Source organism: Simochromis diagramma, unplaced genomic scaffold, assembly GCF_900408965.1.
Source record: "Simochromis diagramma unplaced genomic scaffold, fSimDia1.1 OVJJ01000483.1, whole genome shotgun sequence".
Classification (NCBI taxonomy): domain Eukaryota; kingdom Metazoa; phylum Chordata; class Actinopteri; order Cichliformes; family Cichlidae; genus Simochromis; species Simochromis diagramma.
In genome coordinates, this window is record NW_024386835.1 from 33,364 (window position 1) to 52,529 (window position 19,166).

Here is a 19,166-nt window from a genome sequence, read left to right on the forward strand (position 1 = left end):
GATGATATTGTTAAGTTAAATGGAAATCTGGACACAAGCACAGAGGTGATCTTAACAGGGAGGAATTTATTCAATAGGCGAGCAACAGTCTTTTCCTCAGAAATATGTTGGTGGAAGCTAAATTATGTATTATAAATGAGCTGTTCTCTCTTTCATGTGTTTCCAGACAAAATCAAAAGTAATTTTGAATTAATTGTCTCTAAAGACCTGCTAAAATGTTAATTTAACACTCTTTTGAGTGTTAAATGAACGTTTTTGACAGTGCTATATTTCTAACAGTAACCTAGTCAGTGTTAAAGATTAACAATGGCTAACATTAGCAGTGTTGATTCTCTAACACTGTAAAGTTACTAGCATGTTTAGTTATTTTCCAGTGTTAGAAAATCAGCACTGCTCAGTGTTAGTCATTGTTAATCTTTGTTACGTTCCCCTAAAAGGGTCCAGGCGATTAGGGAAAGTAACAAAAGGTGTCTGGGTCAGAAAAAGGAGACAGGGAGGCAAAAGGGGTTAAATTAAAGAGTTTTATTAAAGTTTCTATTAAGAACTGAACTAAAAGAGACAGACAAGCTGTTATCACCATTTAAAGAAACAAAACAAAACTCAAGCTTACTTTTACTTACTTTTCAGTAAACTGAAAAGTAAGTTGCTCGCCTATTTCAGTAAACTAAAAAGTAAGTAAAGAGAATTAGTTGCCAAACACACTCCTCTCCACCAAGTAGGAGCAGAACACACACAGCTCACTAGCTGCAAATCAACAAAGATCTGGCCCTAGAGCTGCTCTTCTTCTTCTTCTTCTTCATCTTCCATTTTAACGGCAGCTTGCACTTCCATAGAAGTTGCATTACTGCCACCCTCTTGTGTTACTTAGACTGCATCTAGCTCTTTAAATCCTCTTAAATAATCCCATACTTCTCAGAAACCAAAGAACCACTTCTATCCTTTCATGACATCCTAGCCATTCAACCACCTTTTCAAACCTGAGTCCCCCCTCATTCCAGTTTCTACCCTCATCATTCTCCTATAGTTACCATACCTCCTGCAGTTAATAAATACAAGCTCAATTGTTTCCATAACACCACACCAATTACATAGCCCCTTTAAATGTTTCCCCATCCTAAAAAGAGTGCCATTCAGGTAACGATGCCCTGTTCATAACAATCTCCTCCCTCCTATTCAGTCCTCTATTTCTTTTACTTCTACTGTATTTTGTACCCTATACAATTGTCTCCCTCTAGTTTCATTATCCCACACCATTTTCCACAACTTCTTACTTTCACTCCAAACTATACACTTTCCTTCAGATTTAGATAATGGTATCTGTACCTCTGCGTCTACTCTTTTAATAACTTCCTTAGCCATTCCATCTGCTTTTTCTGGCCCTAGAGCTCAGCTTTCTCTGGCCTTTAATACCTTTAATTACTGATGGGAGTCAGCTGTACCAAAGAAAACGGTGGCACCTAAGGCAGGAGGACAGTAGGACACGCCCACACAGGCAACTTCAGGAGAAGGCCCAGCTCAACAGGAGAAGGCCCAGCTCAACAGGAGAAGGCCCAGCTCATCAGGAGAAGGCCCAGCTCATCAGGAGAAGGCCTGCAGCAGCTTTAACATGACAAAAGTAGTACAAATAATAAATAAATGCCTGTTCACAAAACCTTTAAAACAATAAATTTAAGTGATATAAACTGCTAAGTGATAATGATGTGGACCTCTGGGTAGATACATGTCTCTCCTGGGGCTGTACTAATGTTATCATCAAGTCTCTTTCCATAATGTCTCAAAATTGATTTAGGCCTCTAAATATCGAGAAGCATGACAGACTTGGAGAACAAACAGGCCTCATTCTGCTAAAGTTTTAAACGGATTTTAATATTTGAACTGACAAGTCAACGGGCAGCTCATCTCTGTGACACTTACGAGAATAAATCTGTGTATTTTGTAATCAATATGTAATCAATGGAGTTAAAATATTGACTTCTCAGGATCACACAGATTACAGCAAAATGTTAACCAAACCTGCAAAAAACAATGAGCTGCATCTTACTGTAGAAAACATTTTACTTGTAATGAAGGTTTTTAAAACTCAAAAGTGAAAAAGTTTTATTAATATCATTTCGTTTTAAGATATGATAGGACAAGAGTGACAGTCACTTACTTTGTACAGTAATGGAGGTTAGGTTACTGTAGATGAAGAATACCTTGATCAAGTCTGTCCCCAGGAATGAAGGTTGTTAAAGGTGTGGTTCTTATCCCAACCTTTAAATAAAATACAACTGACATATTATTGAGGGGTGGCTGTAGCTCAGGTGGCAGAGCAGGTCAGCCACTAATCAGAAGGTGGTTCGATCCCAGGCTGCCTCCTGGCTGCATGCCAAATATCCTTGGGCAAGATACTAACCCCATGTTTGCCTACTGGTGGTGGTCAGAGGGCCCGGTGGCGAATGTGTGTGTGAATGGGTTAATGACTGAATGTAGTGTAAAGCACTTTGGGGTCCTTAGGGACTGAGTAAAGCGCTCTACAAATGCAGGCCATTTACCATTTACCATTACAGCACAAACGTCTGTTGTTAGGGTGGTGTATCAGTATGTAATAATATGGAAGAGGAGCTGAAAAGTTGAAACATTTAACAGCAGTTAGGATCACATCTGTGTCTGACCAACATACTGAAAGCATGCTTTGCTTTCACACATTAAGATAATATCAGTACTTTGTGGTAAAGCCGCAGACTCACTTTTGATGATGATGGAGGAAGAGTCACTGTACAAAGAGTTTGACCCTCTCGTTTGGGGTGTGTAAGAACAATTCACTCTCCATGTGGTCTGAGACCGGCCATCTCCAGAAGTTTAGTTGCTGTCTGGTGTGTCGGACAGGAGAACTTTTCTTTTAACATATGTGTCTGAAATAGGTATAGAGTGGTTTTACTGCATATTGTAATATTGTTGTCTGCACACACGGAGACTGATATATAAAAAGGTACAAACAGACCAGTTTTACTGTAATAGTTGCACCTTTATGTGCAAACAATAGCTTTTCAGATCATTCAACTTCTGCAGACAAGAAAATCGTTTGGCAAGTTGTTGCCTTGAAGTGCAGAAATAACAATCAGATATAGAAACAGATGGTGGAGTCTCACAGTGCAGTATGACTGAGTCTATCTCTGTGATCACCTGTGGTCTCACTTTCAGTTTAGGTGAAAAAGAGCCTGAAAAAACGGAAGTTAGGTCTTTCTCAGAGTCAGCATAGAGGTGTAAATGATTCAAGTCCATCTATAGACTATAATTGCAGTATATATATATATGAAGTTCATGGCAGTACAGTTACTTACTGTTTATAGCAATAGTAGATGGGTCATAAAGTAGATGGGACATAAAAAGAAAAGTATCAAGTTTTGTAACATAAGCACACCAAACTTCAGCTTCAACAGGTAAAATCTTTCTAACCATCTCCAACAACACAGTCCCTGTTAGTGTCTGCACACAGGAGGAGCCTGTAGACACTTGGCTTGCAATGTAGAAATTACACTGACAGAGCTTCACAGCTCAATATGACTGAGGCTGTCACTGTGATCGAGGATTTACTCAGAGTCAGTTTTGGTGGAGGAAAGGCTGCTAACATCACCACATCAGGCAGGTGACCATGAAAGTAAATACTCGGTTTTCTGACTAACTTCGTTTTGATATCATCAACAAAAATCTGCTGGAGAGAGAATTTATTAAAAACGAAATGTTAAAAGATTGCAACTCCCACTAAGTGTAATTCTGTCAGTCTACGTAAAATACTGTAATTACATAAACATTTAATATTTTATAAAAATCAACATTAAATAGGGATTGAGTTAAACATAAAACCAAGTCGAATATAAAGCAATGATAACAAACTGAAGTTAGAGGTGAGGATGGCAAATAGCAAATGTCCAGCCGTGATGAAGCTGAATACTGAGATATAAAAACTACACCTATCTGAGTATAAGGAAACGTGGTCTTGAGACACGATATACTTGCTATCAGGAAACCACAGGCAGCATCAGAAAACATCATATTTAACAGGCTACAGAAATACATATAGGCACTGTTTCCATTGTCTACATGCTGACTTAATTTAATTTTTATGGCCTTGTGTTGTGTTTTGTTATGTTCGAAATTACGTTATCAATGAAATTTTTTTTTATATCTTTTAAAAATAAAACATTTCAGCATTCACCAGTGAAAACTTGCCATAGTCTTTGAGTTTTCTCTTTTGGGTTCTTGGTCAATGCATTGAGTTTGTGTTTTTGTATGGGTGAACATTTTTTTTAATGCTTGACATGTAAATGTTTGTGTTTGTTGAATCTTTTGAATCCTGATTTGATTTTTCTTTTTAAATTCTTGCAGTTGATTTTTAATTTTGTGGAATCATTGATATCGGGTTTTTATATCAGCAACGCTTTTTCTTTTTGGATTAGGTTGCTGTTCTTCTGCAGATATAATAGTAATCATCAGCAATATACATGAGCTTGATTTATAATGAACTTACATAACTGAAACCAGTGGAGACAATAAACATACTGGACATTCATCCCATATACATGATATAAAACAAAAAGCATTCATTTTGTTTTCTTTGTTCTTTTTCAACAACCAGGCCACAACCAGGCTCCACCATCAGCCAGCAGGCCCAGTCGGCAGGACCAGCCACCAGGCCAGGACCAGGTTTCCACCTTAGCTTCCAGGCAGAGCAACCCCATATGGAAAAGCAATAGTAAAAACTTATAAAAGACTTGCATAAGATGTGACTTCATATAACGAGTCATATAAGGCTTATATGATTTACTCATAAAAGTGGCCACTTTCTCATTACTTTCATATATTTTTTTAGTAAGTATCCAAAACATACAAGTTTCATTTATATAATTTTTAAAGGGATCTTATATCTGTTTTCACTCTTGTATGCTTTTCATACAAGTTTTACACAAGACAGATATCATCATCCCATCATCATCATGATGTGACTGGGAAGGACCAAAAACCTGAATAGAAGCTGTGTCCCAGCTCAGTAGAGCCGGCAAGAACACCGGACTCCCAGCACTCAGGTTAAACGTGATATATAGGTCACTTGGATAACTTCAAGATTTTATTTTTTGGTTTTTTTCAGTGTTTTATTTGTTCCTGAGTAAATCGGTTTGGCTGAGATAAAGTTTTCACAAAGCTGAATAAACCTCAAACAGAAAATTCAATACTCTAGGAACAACAAGTAGGCCTGCATTGCGAGAGCGAAGTGCTCTAATAGGGTGATATGGCACTATAAGGTCATTAAGATAAGATGGGGACTGATTATTTAAGACCTTGTATGTGAGGAGCAGGATTTTGAATTCAATTCTGGATTTAACAGGGAGCTATTGAAGGGAAGCCAATACAGGAGAAATATGCTCTCTCTTTCTAGTCCCTGTCAGGACTCTTGCTGCAGCATTTTGGATTAACTGAAGGCTTTTCAGGGAGTTGTTAGGAAATCCTGATAATAATGAATTACAGTAGTCCAGCCTAGAAGTAATAAATGCATGAACTAGTTTTTCAGCATCACTCTGAGACAGGATATTTCTAATTTTAGAGACGTTGCGCAAATGGAAGAAAGCAGTCCTACATATTTGTTCAATATGTGCATTGAAGGACATGTCCTGGGTTCCTAACAGTGTTACTGGAGGCCAAGGTAATGCCATCCAGAGTAAGAATCTGGCTAGATACCATATTTCTAAGATTTTAGTAAGCAAGGAGCAGACATCAGAGTTTATTAAACTCCACCAAATCTGAAGGCTCAACCGTCCCATTTCACAGTCTCGCACTTCCGGCCTTCTCGGTCTTCAAAGGACCCGGCCCACATAGACCGCGAAGGCTGGGTCCTCCGAAGGATGCGGCCTAGAAATTGGGACAGAGCTAATAATTGTAGAAAACATGGACAACCTAATAGCTCGCAATGAAGCCAAAACGTCTCTCTCGCCCCCTGGTGTCTGGCTGCAGTACAGGTTATAAACCCCGCCTCCTCTGTTAGTAGATGGGACTGGGGTCAGACTAAAATTCTAATTCTGAAAGAAAGAAAAAAAATTCTCCTCAAAAAATTTTTTCCCAAAGATGCTTTCTTTCATTATCAGTGGTTCTCATCACGTTGATTTGTGTTCAGTGGGTCTCCTTTCTCATATGTTTGATTCTAATAATAATAATAATAATAATAATAATAATAATAATAACGGATTGGATTTATATAGCGCTTTTCAAGGCACCCAAAGCACTTTACAATGCCACTATTCATTCACTCTCGCATTCACACACTGGTGGAGGCAAGCTACGGTTGTAGCCACAGCTGCCCTGGGGCAGACTGACAGAAGCAAGGCTGCCATATCGCGCCATCACCAGTAGGCGGTAGGGTAAAGTGTCTTGCCCAAGGACACAACGACCAGGACCTCAACTGAGGTTCCTGAGTGTGTAAGGATAGAGAAGGATCAGCTTTATTTCAGATTTGAGGGATAAACTTTATATTTCACGGTTTGTGATGATAAATTTCTCTTTCTGATTACATGACCTGCCCTCAGATTTAGGCATCAGCACCACCCGGTGACAACAGACAAATCATCACATATCTTCACTCTTTTTAATAAAGTTAACTGATGAAAACAGTACAAAGGTTAAAGTACTGTTGAAGTACACCGACAGGTTCTTTTGATGGTAGAGATCAAGCGGAGACAAGAACTTCATTTCACACTCTTTATTTTCCAAGCATTTAGGGAATAGATATATCTGGAGACCAAACAGCTAAGTGCTCTCCATGGGCAAGGTCTGGCTAGACATTGCCCATGTATAGGTTCGTGGGAGCTGACCTCTGTGACACAACTCCTAGTACTTCTCACTACCGTCCTCCAGAAAGTGATATTAGGCCCCATTGTGTCAAACTGAGTGATTTATGACCCCCTCGGAAAAATGACCCCAGTAAGTAATAAAAATATGATATTCATAAAATTATGACATTCATCAAATTATGATATTCATCAAATTATGGTAGTTCATAACTCATTAATTTTTTCCAAAAGAAAAAAATATTTGACTATTAAAACATTTTTATATCAAAAAATAGCATTCTTTAATTTTAAGCCATTAAAAAGTTTTTACTTTTTTTATGCTTAAAAATGCGCGCACCCCAAACCTGTGTGTCCATGCGTGCCTGCGCGCGCCAGTGTCTGGGCCCGTGCTCCTGTGTGTGTGTGTGTGTGTGTGTGAAAATGTCTTAAACCAGAGTAAAAGTGCTTAGTTAAACTTGTGCTTTTGTAACGTTCAGTATGGCGGGAGATACAGGTTGCATGCCTCGTTGGAAAACTTTATTTCAATTTATTTGCATTTGTTTAATCCGAACAAGGAGATTTAGAATCAAAGTCCGAGTCGTAAAAAACTTTTGTGATCCCCGAAAAAGCATAAGCGCACCACGGCTCCCAGCAAAAACCTCCTGAAAAACCCTCCGTCTTTCTCCAAAAAACGCACAACAACAAAAAACCCCTAGAATAACTCGATAAGCACTCCCACTCTATTCCCAAAACCCTTAAAAAATCCTTAGTCTTTTTTCTCAAATTCAGCGCACCGCGGCTCCCACCCAAACCTTAGGCAAACAAGCAGGAAACCTCCTGAAAAAACCCTCCGGCTTCTCCCGAACTCACCGCTCCTAAACCCTTAGTCTTTTTTCTTCAAACGATCCCTCTTCCTCACATCCAGCGCACAGCCTAAATTGTGCCTCTTACTCGCGCCGTCTCACATCCAGCACACAGAGAAAAGCGTCTGTCCTACTAAATATATAATACTTAAATATATAACTTGACTACATATAATGTGATAGTAGTAATATACCTGCACTTTTTTTGCTCCCCCTCCCCAGTTCAGTTCAGGGGTCATATGAGTTCACAAGTGTTTAATAGCGTTTTATTTAATGAAACCATTATGTGTTTTAATTAAACTCTTTTTAAAGGATTGTATAGGTCTCAGAGCTCTGTTATTTAGACATAGATGATTTAATTTAACTAGTTTAGGGGTATTTTAACTAGTTTGGAGCATTTTGATTTTTCTTTAGTGCTCTGAAACACACAGAGGCTAATAGTTTCAAACAGTGTGCCACAAATAACAGGTATCCCTTTAGAAATAAACAGTGATACTTCTAAAAACCTTGTATTCCCACACAGCATTTAATTTAACTAGTTTAGGAAGATTTCACTTTTCTAATAGTTTCACAGGCTAATAGTTTTTAAACAGAATACCACAAACAACATGTATCCCTTTAGAAATAAACTGTGATACTTCTAAAAGCACATAGTCACACATAGTCACACTAGCACTGTATCAACCCCCAACGTTCCTTTAATGCATCTAGCCCTATAATTATCTACTAGTCACAAACACACTGCAACAGTAAGACTTGTTGATTACACATACAGTGGGGCAAAAAAGTATTTAGTCAGCCACCGATTGTGCAAGTTCCCCCACTTAAAATGATGACAGAGGTCAGTAATTTGCACCAGAGGTACACTTCAACTGTGAGAGACAGAATGTGAAAAAAAAATCCATGAATCCACATGGTAGGATTTGTAAAGAATTTATTCGTAAATTAGGGTGGAAAATAAGTATTTGGTCACCTCAAACAAGGAAAATCTCTGGCTCTCACAGACCTGTAACGTCTTCTGTAAGAAGCTTTTCTGTCCCCCACTCGTTACCTGTATGAATGGCACCTGTTTGAACTCATCATCTGTATAAAAGACACCTGTCCACAGCCTCAAACAGTCAGACTCCAAACTCCGCCATGGCCAAGACCAAAGAGCTTTCGAAGGACACCAGGAAAAGTATTGTAGACCTGCACCAGACTGGGAAGAGTGAATCTACAATAGGCAAGCAGCTTGGTGTGAAAAAATCAACTGTGGGAGCAATCATCAGAAAATGGAAGACATACAAGACCACTGATAATCTCCCTCGATCTGGGGCTCCACGCAAGATCTCATCCCGTGGGGTCAAAATGATCATGAGAACGGTGAGCAAAGATCCTAGAACCACACGGGGGGACCTGGTGAATGACCTGCAGAGAGCTGGGACCAAAGTAACAAAGGTCACCATCAGTAACACACTACAACGGCAGGGAATCAAATCCCGCAGTGCCAGACGTGTTCCGCTGCTGAAGCCAGTGCATGTCCAGGCCCGTCTGAAGTTTGCCAGAGAGCACATGGATGATACAGCAGAGGATTGGGAGAATGTCATGTGGTCAGATGAAACCAAAGTAGAACTTTTTGGTATAAACTCAACTCGTCGTGTTTGGAGGAAGAAGAATACTGAGTTGCATCCCAAGAACACCATACCTACTGTGAAGCATGGGGGTGGAAACATCATGCTATGGGGCTGTTTTTCTGCCAAGGGGACAGGACGACTGATCCGTGATAAGGACAGAATGAACACATCCTAGGGACCTCTATAGTTTCACCACATTTTCTTACACCCCACACCTTTATCTCTACAGGCAGACAATTACACTTCCTACTGACTAACCGAACCACCTTGGTCAGAGGGGCCGATGGCGCGATATGGCAGCCTCGCTTCTGTCAGTCTGCCCCAGGGCAGCTGTGGCTACAACCGTAGCTTGCCTCCACCAGTGTGTGAATGTGAGAGTGAATGAATAGTGGCATTGTAAAGCGCTTTGGGTGCCTTGAAAAGCGCTATATAAATCCAATCCATTATTATTATTATTATTATCCTACTCTTTTAATCTTATCTCATGTCAGAGGGATCAACTGAAACTAGCCCCACCTATATAAAAACACTCTAACCAGACACCCTGTATTTTTCCTCACTACTTCATATTGGCACTAGCAAGCACAGCACTTTGTTCATCAGCACGGTCAACAAAACTAACAGTGTTCTTTTTTTAACATGGACTTCATATCTGGTAAGTAAAACAAAACTATTATTGTATTTTTAAATTTATACCGCAGTATATCATAGTATGTTCAATCTGTTTTCTTTTCTAAAACAAAAGCCTGATTTTTAGGAGCTCGGCACAACGGGACAGCATACATTTCACATACACAAGGTTCGTGTTTCTTCTTCTTCTTCTTTTTTTTAAAAAAACAGTCACCCGCTCACACAAAACAGTTTCTGTCTCGTTGTTTAGAACCAATCATACCTGTTTTCTCATATAGTAACATTTAAAATGTATATTTCTCTCTCTTTCTACAGGATCACAGGCCTATATAGGTCAAACTACACCTCTAAAAAACACAAGGTAAATACAGTGTTACACATGTTTTAAATATAAGTCTGTTTTGTTTAAACCGTGTATTAACTGTGCTTATACCCCCGGCACAGGGTCAATAAGTTGACCACAAAAACCCACAGAAGCAGATGCAATAAGACCAAGCCTTACGTTAGGTATGTATACAAGTCTCTGTATACATGACAACCAATTTAAAGGGGAAAAAAAGGTTTAAATATTTACAAATGTTCTAATACATCAGATCTGAGACAGAGTACCCAGCGTGTCAAGAACCGGGGCCATCTGGAATAACACAGAACAAAGTGTGAGTATAGTCATAAATAAATCAAAAGAGCCAAACATATCCTGTTTTTGAAATGATACACTATATATATATATATATATATATATATATATATACACAGGGAGTGCAGAATTATTAGGCAAGTTGTATTTTTGAGGAATAATTTTATTATTGAACAACAACCATGTTCTCAATGAACCCAAAAAACTCATTAATATCAAAGCTGAATGTTTTTGGAAGTAGTTTTTCGTTTGTTTTTAGTTTTAGCTATTTTAGGGGGATATCTGTGTGTGCAGGTGACTATTACTGTGCATAATTATTAGGCAACTTAACAAAAAACAAATATATACCCATTTCAATTATTTATTTTTACCAGTGAAACCAATATAACATCTCCACATTCACAAATATACATTTCTGACATTAAAAAACAAAACAAAAACAAATCAGCGACCAATATAGCCACCTTTCTTTGCAAGGACACTCAAAAGCCTGCCATCCATGGATTCTGTCAGTGTTTTGATCTGTTCACCATCAACGTTGCGTGCAGCAGCAACCACAGCCTCCCAGACACTGTTCAGAGAGGTGCACTGTTTTCCCTCCTTGTAAATCTCACATTTGATGATGGACCACAGGTTCTCAATGGGGTTCAGATCAGGTGAACAAGGAGGCCATGTCATTAGTTTTTCTTCTTTTATACCCTTTCTTGCCAGCCACGCTGTGGAGTACTTGGACGCGTGTGATGGAGCATTGTCCTGCATGAAAATCATGTTTTTCTTGAAGGATGCAGACTTCTTCCTGTACCACTGCTTGAAGAAGGTGTCTTCCAGAAACTGGCAGTAGGACTGGGAGTTGAGCTTGACTCCATCCTCAACCCGAAAAGGCCCCACAAGCTCATCTTTGATGATACCAGCCCAAACCAGTACTCCACCTCCACCTTGCTGGCGTCTGAGTCGGACTGGAGCTCTCTGCCCTTTACCAATCCAGCCACGGGCCCATCCATCTGGCCCATCAAGACTCACTCTCATTTCATCAGTCCATAAAACCTTAGAAAAACCAGTCTTGAGATATTTCTTGGCCCAGTCTTGACGTTTCAGCTTGTGTGTCTTGTTCAGTGGTGGTCGTCTTTCAGCCTTTCTTACCATGTCTCTGAGTATTGCACACCTTGTGCTTTTGGGCACTCCAGTGATGTTGCAGCTCTGAAATATGGCCAAACTGGTGGCAAGTGGCATCTTGGCAGCTGCACGCTTGACTTTTCTCAGTTCATGGGCAGTTATTTTGCGCCTTGGTTTTTCCACACGCTTCTTGCGACCCTGTTGACTATTTTGAATGAAACGCTTGATTGTTTGATGATCACGCTTCAGAAGCTTTGCAATTTTGAGACTGCTGCATCCCTCTGCAAGATATCTCACTATTTTTGACTTTTCTGAGCCTGTCAAGTCCTTCTTTTGACCCATTTTGCCAAAGGAAAGGACGTTGCCTAATAATTATGCACACCTGATATAGGGTGTTGATGTCATTAGACCACACCCCTTCTCATTACAGAGATGCACATCACCTAATATGCTTCATTGGTAGTAGGCTTTCGAGCCTGTACAGCTTGGAGTAAGACAACATGCATGAAGAGGATGATGTGGACAAAATACTCATTTGCCTAATAATTCTGCACTCCCTGCAGAACTAATAAATGACAGCATTTTTATAATTTATAAATGATGGATTAACTATTTCAGAATAAAGTATTACATCAAGAACTAATACATTGTTTAGGAACTGTTTCCAAAGTCTATCTATGTTAATGATTTAAGTGTTTAGATTCACATTTACACATATGTGTGCGTTAATAGAAGTTTTCTAAACATGAGTATTTATTTTATGATGTCATTTATGGTTAATTCAAGCAGTTACTTGTTGTTAGTTCAGTGTTTTGTGTGACCTCATTGCGACATAAAAAAAACACAATAATTGCTAAATTAAATTTGTAGTTCTAAATATATAAGTGAGTGTTTTTTACTCACTTATGTCCTTCCACAATGTTATTTCTCTCCCCTACAATGTCTGTTACAATTATATAAGCATGACCAATTATGCAAATTAGGCGATGATGCCATTTAGCAACTTCTAGCAACTTTTAGAACAGCCAATAGTGATTTTCCTTAGTGAGGAGTTGGCACCACTGCCTCAGGATAAGGAGGTTTGGTGTGAATCAGGTTCATGGGTGGCTTGGCATCTCCTTCATTGTGGAGAATCCCAAAGAAAAAATTTCAATGGAGTCTCAAAAGTTTTATCATCTCACAGGCTCACCTGTTCTTAATGTTCTTTTGTATGTAATTTCATGTACATTTCAGTTATTATTCAAATGTAGTCTTTATAAGGGTGGAGAAACCTGAGACTAAAGAAGTCACTTGGATGATTAACGAAACTTTTCTCCCACTGAAAGCGTTACGTCCAGATAAACAGAATCAACTTTTGGGGTTTTAAAGGATGAATTAAGTGTTTATTATCATTACATGACAAATTTAGATCCAAAATTCATGTTACTTTTTCGCAACATGCTTGGCGTGTAATGGCCTTTATATTAACATGAGAAAAAAGTAACCTGGCATCCAAAGCTCAAAAAAGTGATTATTAATTTTTAAAATTTCCAAGTCATTAAACCTTTAAAACAACCCAAAAGAGCAGTAAATGGAATGTGAAGTCAAGTTCACCCATCAATATTGAAATATAGAGTCTGCCATACCAACGCATCAACAGAGAACACAGCTATAAGGCTATTTAGCGCTAGCTTAACACAGCTAAACTCCCCAAGAAGGGTTTCAATGTAATTATTCCTTACATAAATGTTCCTGAATCTCCTCTTTGAGTGTGTACAACTCATGTCTCATGCTATATTTATCCCCATCCAGCACCATTTGTTAAAACCGAATGGACAGCGGCACTCTCTTTTACTTTGTTTCCATGTTATATTCATTTGTATAAATGTCATGCTAAGGAGGCGTAGTGCTTTATAACAGATGAAGTATTCATTAATATCATACTAATGCTTAATATTATGTAGTTTGAAGTATTATTTTGCTATCATGTTTTTTATAATAGATTTATAACATCTACATCAAAATCTCCATAATTCACAGACTTTGAGTGTTTTTGAAGAGACTTGCTATTATATTGGCCTGAGTACATTATTAGTGAACTTTTGCTGGTGCATAGCTATTGAAACCTGTTAGACAAAGATCCCAAAAGTGTAATGGCTGTAGTTTTATATAGAAATGCAAGGGTGGTATTATTTTTAAACTCAGTGGCATCACATCAGAGCAAGCAAGGCAAGCACTGCTTGTCTAACAAAACAGAAAACAGACATCAATTTAAACAACCAACAGCTCGACTTTTATCTTAAAAAGCTTTCTGTGATAAATCTTCTCTTAAGCATGTTTGCATCCATCCACATCACTGCCATCTTGTGGCCTAAGACGGCTATTCTCACTGGAAGTTGAATTTATGCAGCTTGACAACAGAGCCAATTAAATCTGTATGAGGGTAGGCGTTCTCGTGAGCTGACACTTTTAAAGCTGAGGCCTTTAGCTTTCAGCAGGTTGTTTGTGCATCCACAATGTAGATAAACCTCAGGTTTTAGATGGGACTGGCTTGTTATAGAGCGTGCTAGATTTTTATTTTGTTTGTTGTTTAATGTACGTAATTTATCGTTGTTGTTGTTGTTGCTTTTGTTGTTTTTAAATCAGGATTTAGGTATGTTTCTGAGCTGAGGTTCCACTCTCGTTCTCACTGCACAAACACTACAAACATATAATTTATAGATAATGATCCTTTACTGTAGATTGAACAGTTTATAAGCGTTCTTAAATGTCAGATCTTGAATATCTGCAGCACTAACACTGAACCATATAACTTTTTTCTACAGAATAAATATTTACATTTTTGATACTTTTCTAAAATTTGCCAGTAATACAATTTGTGTGTAGTAATTTTTTTTTCATAGTAAGTTTCTTTTATTCTAACAAATTCTGTCACATCTAAAACAACTAACATAATTTTCAGCTAGTAGTAAAAAGTTTGATAACTATAGCAATAATACAATTTGCAAATCCACAGGAGAAAGGAGAAGATGTCCAGGAAGCAAGCAAGATCCTGTCAGAGCAATATTGTTTTAATCTGAACCAGCTTGTCTTGTTAAAGAGCAAAGGAAGCTTTATTTTATTTTATGCAGGGGTTAGAGGGGTATAGTCGCTGCTTACCTTTCTGTAAAAGTCACAGCACACCACTGTTTATACCACTTAACAGGAGTATAACTACTGTAAGCATTTTTACTAAAATGTCAAAGTTTTCCTCAATTGAACTTTTCACAGTCGCTCTAATTAACTGACATGTTATCTCACATGATGTCCTTCAGGGCTTATTTTAGGTTCATTAATACATGTTGCCAGTACTCACAGATCTTTACAAAATGAACAGACTTGATTATGTGTGAGTGGACCTGGCTGTTGCCCTCTCACATGTATTTACTGTTAGTTTTCCCCTCACCATGTCTAAATGTATTGTCATATCTCCATGCTAAAAGTTCTATTTTTTCTCTTTAATCTGTGATTGAGTGTAGTTTCCTTGTTTGTTCATCAACTATTCCAAAGGGAGGTTAAATACAATTTGGTATATACATATGTGTGTGGCAGAGTTCATGCTATTTCAGCAGCAGCTACATGGCCCTCATGCATTAAGATCTATGCTATTTTTTTCTTGCCAACCATAGCAAAGGTGTCAACACATTACAACAGACTGACAAGCAGCATAGCTAAGAAGAGATTGTATTACTCAGAAACTCACAGAACTTTGAACTGCCGTTCGTCATTGTAATGCTCAACCAATTAGAAGAAAGTGTGTCTAAAAAGAGGATACTAAAACAGGTTGTGGCTGAACTCAGGGGTTTTACTGAGACCTATTATAAATAATGTCCAACAATAAAAAGATTAAACAGAGCATGAAGTTCTATATATGTTTTATTCTATGTGTATGTTTTCTGTGTGCATTTGTTACAGATAACTAGAGACAGGGCCCAAATGCAGGAGACCTCTGTTTCATCTAAAACCACAGAAACACAGAATCTAAAAGCTGGGGAAAAAACAAACCTGGAATCCAAAAAAGAAGAGGCACAAGGTGGACCTTCAAAAAGCAAATAGACATTCTGATATCTGATAACAGGAAGACTATATACAACATAATATACTCATAGAGCAGACAGACTGAACAGACCGGCGTGAGAACAGTCAAGCTGAGGTGAATCTTATAAGGACAGAACAAACAATACGTTTTTTCTGTAGGAAGTAGGAATTAAAACCAAAGAGAGGCAAACGAGGACGCCAGCAAAGTAAAATACAAATAATACAAATGTATAAATAACATTAAACATGAAGTAAAAATGGAAACAAGAAATGGCAGAAATAAAAATACCATGAAACACAAAGAGGCACAATAATAAATTTGACCTTGTTTAACCTTGAAAAAGAGGTCAGAGGTCAACTAAGGTGACAGTTAGAATCCCCACATCATTCCCCTATATGCTGTCAGTACAACATTGTACTTTAAGAAATATAGTTTTAAATAGCGCTATAGAACATTGATATCGCTTTGAACCATGGTCAAATCTGATGTGATATTTTTCATCTTTTACCCATACACACAGCACGTGTTTGAATCATAATTTCTAAGTTATAATTTCTAAGCCTTCTGTCAGTTTTTGACCAATAAATCATTAAGGTGACCATGAAGATCTTGGTGGGTGTAAGCCAAATTTTAATGGATTTTTAAAATGACCCCACTCTATACCCCTATAAAGTTTTATTAGAAACTTAGATAGAAACACTTTTTTTTTTTAAAAAACCACAACAGTAGCTTTCTGACACCAAAAGAGAGGTGCTGTTAGGATTTTATTTCCTCACTTCAAAAAGAAAAAAGCTCAAGAGAAAAGCTCAACCTTAAAAAGAATGAATGCACTCGGTAGCTTAACAACTCTCCTAGAAAACCACAGAAGTTCACAAACGTACATGATGACAAAATCATTTTAGTATAAATGCAAAGTATAGAAATAGAGGCTAGCTACAGTATTAGAATGCAGAGTTGTTCTCCCACTTGTGTGGTCTGCATATGTTTAGGTTTTATGTAAGGTGTTAATTTTTTAAAGAAAGATTTCATAATCTACTGCCTACGTATCTGTTCAAGCAAACAAATCCAACTTTTTATTCATGGTATGCTTTTAGAGAACATGAATAAAATAAATTTGTGCAGTCCAAAGGCATGTGCTTAGTGGGGATAGGTTAACTGGAAACTCTAAATTGCTCATAGTTGTGAATGTGAGCACGAATGGTTGTCTGTGTCTATGTGCTAGCTCTGTGACAGACTGGCCACCTGTCCAGGGTGTACCCCGCCTCTTTCCCTAAGACAGCTGGGACAGGCTCCAGGATAAGCGGAAGCAAATAGATGGATGGATGGACATCACAAAAATGACCAGAAATACAATGTGGATTTTAAAATGGTTTTATTGTGATTGTTCTTGTTTTAAAGCCAGCAATATTTAAGAAAAAAACTCCCTAATTTAAAATTTGTTTTGTTCGTTTGTTTGTGTGTGTGTGTGTGTGTGTGTGAGTGTGTGCGTGCGTGCGTGCGTGCGTGCGTGAGTGTGAACGTGCACGTGTGCTTTTGTGTATCTGTGTCCAGAGGAACAAAGCATGTCCTAACATCTGAAAAATACTAAATCAAGACTGAAAAGTGCGTTGTGTTGTGCTGTGCATTATAAGTGATGCATGTTGCAATAAAAGAATAACAAGATAATGAAGCAATCTCCAACCAGTGACAACAACAACGATCAATCGTCTAGTCAACTAGTCACGCGCATCCCTAATTGTAAGCTGTATGCCTGAACTTTATGTTATCTTATTAGTGGACTTACTTTATTATTTTGAGTATTTGCTCAATCTTGTTAAATAAAATCTGCAACTGAGAAAGAAATTAACCTCATCGCCATTTTCCTTAGTCTTGCCAATTAATAATCACAATTTTTGAATAACAATTTGGAGACAGAAAGGATGAGAACTGTGTGTGGATACACAGGAAGCAAGGGGACAGAGCACAGGAGAAGCTGTTTGAAGCCAGAGACTAAACTAGTTTTTACCTTGCCTGACTGGTTCTGTCTTTTAACAATAATCTTTTTTTATTGGAAGAAGTATCATTTTATTCATTACATGTATGTGGAGTTTTAAATGGACACACATGCAGAAGTTTCAGTAAGCTGCAGCACCAGCAGAGGGAGGTGTTTTATTTCAAGCCAAAATGAAAATAATCACAAGAAAGTGTTTAAAAAGAAATGACTAACATGTTTACATGTAAATGCATATTAGCCACCTAGAGTCGCTTAATTGTTTGTGTTATTGAAGCACCCTCCAGTGTACTTCATACTATACCTTCCCCGTTCACTAGAAACTTCTTTACTATACATACATTATCTTCCCTCCAATATCTGCACGCAGATGCTGCATGCATATCTGGTGGACTGGGTGCATTTCTCATGGTCACTATAGAACTTATTTCCTTCTTACACCAAGGCAGTTTTTGTATTCATGAAGCTGTGCCCTGACCAATGGCTGAAACACGTACTCGTAAACCACCTGGGCAAAACATAGCTTTTCACAACACACGGCTAAGAACATGGACTTTTAGGAGAACTCAAGTTGTTTAATTCATTTAATGGTGATATTTGTAATAGGTCTGCTCCTGAATTTTAGTTTAATTGGTCTATACTAGACATATGCAAGGTCTTGTATGCCAACTAACAACTTGGGCTATTAACCTAGCACATACATTATTATACATGGTCACACATAGTGAAGAAATTCTCTCACATACACATATATTCTTGTTACAACACATCTAGGGGTGGCCAGAACATAACACACAGGAAATCCATCCTCGTCAGACCCCAAGCAGCATGCCACACAACTGATAGCATTTGATAATGATTTATTTACAATAGAATGATTCCTGAGGTTATTTAACACAAAAAGAAGAACTGCCCATATGGAAAAGATATATATAAATCTTATAAAGTTTGTATCTGTCTTGTGTGAAACTTGTATGAAAAGCATATAAGAGTGAAAACAGATATAAGATCCCTTGAAAAATTATATAATGAAACTTGTATGTTTTGGATACTTACTAAAACAATGTATGAAAGTAATGAGAAAGTGGCCACTTTCATGAGTAATCACATATAAGTTTTTACTATTTCTTTTCCATATGGGTGATTACAACTCAGGGTGGACCTAATGCCAAAACAAAAAAGGGAGACTACTTCAGGATTGAACAAACTTACCTACTGAATAGAATTAAACCAAAAGACAAAAACTTACCTCCCTAAGTAAGAAAAACTGGAGAAAACTATAAAGAAACAAAAAGGCAATCTACCCCTACATACTCTAGTATAAAGCAACAGCAACGAGCAAGTAACAAAAGGGTCCACTAGTTAGGGTGCGCCGAGGATAAATCCACTGGTCTACATCCACCAATGACAGAAAGGCACCTGCACACTTAGATTTGCACTCAAGATTACGATGGCAGTCATAA

The 19,166-nt window shown here is 38.0% G+C and overlaps 1 long non-coding RNA gene across 1 annotated transcript; it reads left to right on the top strand.

The window, feature by feature from the left end:
• The first annotated feature begins 9,990 nt into the window (after nt 1-9,990).
• Nucleotides 9,991-10,413, top strand: LOC120731524. The gene is made up of 3 exons (XR_005695382.1): nt 9,991-10,075; nt 10,222-10,267; nt 10,351-10,413. It is a non-coding gene; the product is annotated as an uncharacterized LOC120731524 (long non-coding RNA).
• Nucleotides 10,414-19,166: the final 8,753 nt, after the last annotated feature.